Source organism: Neofelis nebulosa, chromosome 5 (genome assembly GCF_028018385.1).
Source record: "Neofelis nebulosa isolate mNeoNeb1 chromosome 5, mNeoNeb1.pri, whole genome shotgun sequence".
Classification (NCBI taxonomy): domain Eukaryota; kingdom Metazoa; phylum Chordata; class Mammalia; order Carnivora; family Felidae; genus Neofelis; species Neofelis nebulosa.
Window position 1 is genome coordinate 19,411,762 of NC_080786.1, and position 6,948 is coordinate 19,418,709.

The 6,948-nt window shown below is 41.6% G+C and overlaps 1 pseudogene; it reads left to right on the forward strand.

Moving 5' to 3' along the window:
• Positions 1-1,004: 1,004 nt before the first annotated feature.
• On the forward strand, positions 1,005-6,075 carry LOC131513084 (small ribosomal subunit protein uS2-like; annotated as a pseudogene).
• The last annotated feature ends 873 nt before the right edge of the window (positions 6,076-6,948 follow it).

Consider the following 6,948-nt stretch of genomic DNA (forward strand, 5'->3'; position numbering starts at 1 on the left):
CTTTTAGTCACTATTAAGACTTTGGGATTCTCCACACCGTCGCTCTCTCAGTGGTATGTTCCTGTTTAGTGCTGTGTGATACTCTGTTGTAGGGATAGAACACATTTTGTTTATCCACTTCCCTGTTGGTGGACATTTGTTTCTAGTTTTTGGCTATTATGAGTGAAGCTGCTTTGAATATTCATGTAGGAGTCTTCATGTAGACATGTGTTTTCATTTCTCTGGTACCTGGACTGCTTCTCCTTTTTTTGTTTTTGTTTTTGTTTTCCTTTTCACCAGACTGTTCCTGCCTAGAGTTAACATCACCATTCGGCAGTTTTTGAAAGCTAACGTATGCCCTATTTTGGAAATCATAGCAAAAGTTACCTTCCCCCAACCTTCTGGTATAACTTGAGAGTCCTCAAAACTCTCCATTTACAAGTTCTTCCAATTCTTTAAACACAGTTAATTTGTTTAGAGAATTTATTGTCTTATAGCAAGCAGGTTTGGGGGCAAGTATTGAATGTTCAAAACGTGTGCCAGAGTAAGCACTATATCATCTAATTTTCTGTTCACAACAATTATATAAGAAAGGTACTGTTTTTTTTTGTTTTTTGTCTTGTTTTGTTTTGTTTTTGTTTTCTGAGAGAGACAGAGAAAGAGAGAGCACACACACAAGCAGGGGAGAGGGGCAGAAGGAGAGGGAGAGAGAGAATCCTTATCCAGTGTGGAGCCTGACACAAGGCTTGATCTCACAACCATGAGATCATGACCTGAACCGAAATCAGGAGTCAGATGCTTAACCAACTGAGCCACCCAGGCGCCCCAAGAAAGTACCATTTTAATTTTATTTTTTTAACAGGTGAATAAACAGGAGCATAGAGAAATGAAGCAACCTGCCTAAGTTCTGATCGCTACGGAGCTAAGTTTGTAAGCTGTGTGTTTGTCTCTGGAGCTGGAGTCCAAACCACTTCACAATATAAAAGAGACAATGAAGATTATGATATGAAAACTGGGCGTGCAACATGATGAGTGTTTATAGGAAAGAAAGGTTACTCTGGGTGAGGAAAATGAAGAATGTCCTTAAAGAGGAAGTGATAGCTAAAGTGGGTCTTGAAAACCGGATGAATATGGATGGTAAGGTAGGGACAAAAGGATATAAAATTCAGATGGACAGGTGGCCTAAGCAAAGGCCCAGTGGCAGGAATGGGAGCATCATCCAGCTGCCTCACTGCAGATCTGTGCACTGATGGGAGACCAGGGAAAAAGGGGTCATGAGATTAGGTATAATGGCAGGCAGACTGTGGTCAGACCACCAGTTTTTGAATGACGGTCTAGGGAGATGACCTTGACTTAATTGTGATGTATGGTGGGAGACACTCTTGCAGGCTGTGCTGAAGGATTAATATGATGGCTTTAAATGAATCAAAGGAGGATGACAGCAAAATTAGGAAAGCCAGTTAGGAATCTGTTGCACTTAAAAAACAAAGCCAAACAAAAACAAGGCCCTGAATCAGAGTGGTGGCAGGGGCAAATCCTGTTTTGGAAGAGTCAACTGAATTCTGCTTAGTGTTAGAAATTCAAATGATGTCTGTATCATTTACTCTTTTGGGTATAATAGATATATTTGGGTATAAAGTTTTAAGTACTTAATTGCATTTATGCCAGTTGATATCTTTCTGATTTTTCAAATTTATAAACACAGATCTCTCATGTTATGCCATTCGCATGCAGAAGGAATTAAGATGTCAATAAATTGAAATTATCTATTTCGTTAACTATGCTGTTTTTTTTACCCTTAATTGGGTAATACTAGATTAGTAACTGTTTCGGGTGACATCTCTTTTTGATTATATCTAAAAGACCTCATCACATTTTACAGAGACATAAATATTTAATAAAGGTGTCTGACTTAATAAAGTTTAAGTATACAATTAAAGAGCTTGCAGAATACCCACATATATTTTATTTATTGAGGCATATTTCATATGCATGTTAACGTACGATCTAAAATGTACAGTTTGATGAATTTGACAAATGTCTATGTACACAATACCTCACCCCATCGAGATAGGGTCTCCTCGTTACTCACAAAGTGCCTTGGGCTTCTCCCAGACAGTCCTGCACCATTCCAGACCCCAGGACCACACTGGCCTTCTATCAACCATACGTTGGTTTGACTGTGCTAGAATTGCGTGTAAAGGGAGTCATGCATCACATACTGTTTTATGTTTAGCTACTATCACTTAACACAGTGTTTTAGAGATCCGTCCATGATTGTTGCATAGATCTGTGGTGCTTTCATTTTGATTGTCGAGTAGCATTCCCGCATATGAGTATACACCATTTCTTTAGCCATCTGTCTGTTGGTTTGGGTTCTTTTCAGTTTGGGACCATTATGGATATTTTTTTGCAGGTCTTTCTGTGGACATGTGGTTGCATTTCTTGGACAAATACCATGTCTGTATCATATGGGAGGTGTATGTATAACCTTTAAAAATGCTAAAATGTTTTCCAAAGTATTTATATTTTTTAAATATATCTTAGGATTGTGTGGTTCTGGACTTCTTTTTTGTATAAAGCAGACCAAAAGACTTGATTAAGAATGCAATATTCACATTAGGCTTACAATGACATTTCCCATGACAATGAGGACTTTGTGATTATAGATGGCTAGCTTAGCCACCAACACCATTTTCCCCATAATTATGCTATAAATTAGGGGTGACCCTTGAGCCTCTTCTAGTAAGAACTTCAGTATCTGGAAGGTGAACATGAAATTCTCCAAGGTGTTTTTAAGTGGTACCTAAAGGAAAAACATGCTGTAATGTCACATAAGTTAATAATTTTAAGGAGCCTATAGGCCCAGCAGTGAAATTAAATGCTTAACAATAATTCAAAAATGGCTTACAGAAACTTAAAAATGTGAATCATTTAGTGGGGCTGAAATTATGCTCCTGACATATATGTGTGACACACGAGAGCACTTACCTGGGAATTTATTACCAGCTTCTGAGCAAACAAAGCCTGACCTACATTTGACTAAAGTCAGCTGTCTTTGGTTAATCCTATGGGCTTCTTTTTATTAATGTCACAATTGCTAATGTGGTATAACATTGTCATTACTGAATAGCACCGCGGGATGAGTTGCAGCTGTTATCTCTCTTTCTGAACCTACTGAGTCATTAAATCTGAGTTTGGGGGAATACAAGTTGTAAAGATTATTCAAATTCTGATTGAGAAATAGGACTACTGGGAAATTGTAGGTACATAAAGTAAAACTTTGAATCAATCAAGGGTTTTTTGTTTTGGTTTTTTTTTTGGTAAAGCTTAAATGTTCAAAATTGTTCCTTAGGTTTAATTTGAAATCGAACGTCAAAGAAATAGAGGGTAAACATAAGAAAATAAAAGAATAATAATATTTATATGCAAAATCCTTCTTGCTGATGGGAAAGTGATGTGTTGTGATTGAGAAAATATTAGGAAGATGATTTCCTTGAAAACACTGTAGCATTTTGTCTCAAGAATCCTAATGTTAATTTAAGAAGAATATGCCTTTGTTCTAACAAGACAGAGAATAATCGATTTCTCTTTAATCGCTAAGGGGAATTTTGTTGTATTGCTTTTGGCAGTCCCGCAAAAATTTCTTCTTTTAGAATTCTTACTTTGCCTTTGGTCATGATTAGTACTTAGTGAAGGGTATAATCCTGCAGTTCCTAAACTGAGCCAAAGTACCTTAGGGTGCCTCAGAAAATTTTCAGTTTTTGAGGGGAGAATAGCAATATTCGGTATTTCTTGGATACCACATAAACTACTAGCTCAGGATAGTTTTCAGTTTCTTCAATAAGATTGTACTACATTCTTCTCAGTGGTGTCATATATTTGTGAAGCTGTGTTTTTGACAGTTGCTATACTAAGTAACTATTACAACATGAAAAGCAGAGTGGAATGAGGGATGTGGGCAGTGTCCAATCTGATTCTAAAATTTGAGAAGTTATGCAGTGCCCTATGGACACACACATCCCAATTAGTAAGTACTTGTGGTTATTTGAGGATGAAATAAAAACATATTTTCCTTCAGTTTAAGCGTATCATTGTTTTCAAATAGCTAGTAAGTTATTTGGACCTAAAATAAGCAACAAACAGAAAAAACAAAAACTCTTACCAAGTAGGGACCTGACTACTTAGTAAATAGAACAGTTGGTTATTTCATTTAGGCTGGGGACACCGAGAAAATCATGGGTCACCAAGGATCCTTCAAAAGTGAGAAATTTTGGGAACACCTGGAATAATCTGATGATCACTTAAATACTTTCTGATCTGTTACGTTTATTCAAGTCCCGTTTATGTTTATTCTGGCCTGTTTTTGATGTTATTTGAAAATGTTGGAAGCAACGGGAGTTCAGAGATTGGCATTTCTGAAGCTCATTTTTCCCGGATGATATTTTGGAAGCCAGACGTCTGCAGTGACTTCATTGACTCCAAGCAAAAATTTTAAGTTGAAAAAGCTCGTCATTTGCATCACAGCCACAGGCATAGAGGTTCTGGATACCTGGACCGCCTGTTTCCACGGCACTGCTAAGAGCGTAGTCTGTGGACCAGCAGTCATTAGCAATGCAGAATCTCAGGCCCCACCCCAGACCTGCTGAACCTGAACATGCATTATAAGAAAAGAACTCTAGATGATCACATGCATATTAAAGTTTGAGAAGCATGGCTGTATCATTCTATCCAATCCCACCTCAGCCTTCCTGCACAGAATCCCTCATTCCCTTTGAATGTGTCTTTAAGACCTAGTTTCTCTGTGCCCTTTACTATCCACTAGGCAAACTTCCTAATGAATTAATGCTTGATAATAGCTGAAATGTGCTATCATTTAGATAAGACTTTGAAAAAACTGTCACACTGGATTGTTATTTTTGTCTTGTAGATGCCTTCACCGTTACTTTCTTATCTTCTAGCTATAGTTTTGAGGGTTAGGCTCACTACACACCCCAAAATGTGGTGTGTTCCCTGGTGTGGAACAGAAGGCATGGATGTCGGGCATGTGAGATGGAAAAATGCGATGTTAAAAGTGAGAAAAGTCTTTTGCATGCTACCCAGAGAGGGGTTGTTCTGGGTTCCCATGTCACTTAAAGGGAAACTTTCACCTTGTGCAGAGCCCTTGATGTCCTGCAAGTGAAGATGTCCTCACATTCCTTGCAGCAGGAGCCCACTAAGGTGGCACCCACCTTGACTTCCAAATGGGACAGTACACAGCGATGGCATCTGAGTCACACATCTGAACAGAACCCGAGAGACGCTTCTGCTGGCAGCTCCTGCCCTTGAAAACCCGGCTGATGTCAGTGTCATTTCCTCCAAGAATACTGGCCAGGGAGCTGTGCTACAGTTGGCTGCTGCCACCAGAGCCACGTCTATGGCTGGCCGCTTCATTCCTGGAACCTTCACCAACCTGGTCCCGGCAGCCTTCCCAGAGCCACGACTTCCGGTGGATGCGAATCCCATGGCTGACCACCAGCCGCTCACAGAGGCATCTCGCATTGTCCTGCCTACCTCTGTCCCTTAACCTGTGTAACACAGATGCTCCTCTGCACTGTGTGGACATTTCCTTCCCACCCGGCAGTAAGGGAGCTCGCTCAGCAGGTCGCAGGCGGCGGGAGCGGGCGCCCTAAAGTTCTGCGCATGTGCGGCACCCGCCCCGACCACGCACCAGAGGGCACACGTGATCTCCCCTTCTGCAGAGATCCCGAAGAGCTCGGAAAGGAAGAACAGGCTGCTGCTGACAAGACCGTGACACAGGAGGCATTTCAGGGTGAATGGGCTGCTCCAGCTTCCCAACATGTGGATCCTCAACCCGGGGCCACAGGCGGGTCCAAGGGCGCAGGTGCCCTGCGGGCCTCTTCAGCGGGCTCCTCCCGAGGACTGGTCTGCAGCTCCCGCCGCTCACGTCCCTGCCTGGGTAAGAACAGCCACTGAGTGGTCTTAAGCTCTTCTTTCACAGACTTCAACAGAAAACGGAAAACAAGCAGTTCCTCCAACCCCCGCAAAAAAGTGGGAAAGGGCCACTTTACGGCAGCAGAAACGAAGGCTTTGTAAGCAGTGATTGCTCTGTATTCCAGTAACAGCAGGGCTGAAAATGGAACCTGGGTCCTCTGATTCCAGTTCTGCTTTCCGGTGAAAGTGATGACAGCAAACATTGACCGAATTCTTTTTCTTTTTTTTAAGTTTATTTATTTATTTTGAGAGAGCATGTGAGAAAAAGTGGGGTAGGGGGAGAGAGAGAGAGAGAGAGAGAGAGAGAGAGAGAATCCCAAGAAGGCTCTGCACCACGAGTGCAGAGCCTCATGTGTGTCTCCGACCCACGAACCAGGAGATCATGACCTGGGCTGAAATCAGATGCTTAACCTACCGAGCCACCCTGATGCCCCTGATTGAGATTGAATTATTCAAAAAAAAATTGTTTTTTTTTTTTTAACATTTCTTCATTTTTGAGACACAGAGGGAGACAGAGTGTGAGTGGGGGAGGGGCAGAGAGAGAGGGAGACGCAGAATCCGAAGCAGGCGCCAGGCTCCCAGCTGTCAGCACAGCCCCACACAGGGCTCGAACTCACTGACGGTGAGATCATGACCTGAGCTGATGTCTGATGCTTAACTGACTGATCCACCCAGGTGCCCTTGAGGTTGAATTCTTATTATGCGCCAGGCACTCAACTATGACCAACGCGTGTGTTGTCATTGTTCTAGGTAGGCACAATACTTTTTATTTATGCCACATATAATGGAGATGCCATTACTCTCCTCATTTTGCAACTGAGGAAACAGAGCAAAAGGACATTATAACCGAGGGTAAACGTCTTTTATTTGTTGAATATCCCATCCCACTTACGAGTTTCTTGTCCCTCAGCTTTAGATTCGTCCTTCAGTATTTGCTGTATGATAGTGGATTGGACTTTTTTGGGCATTTCTTCT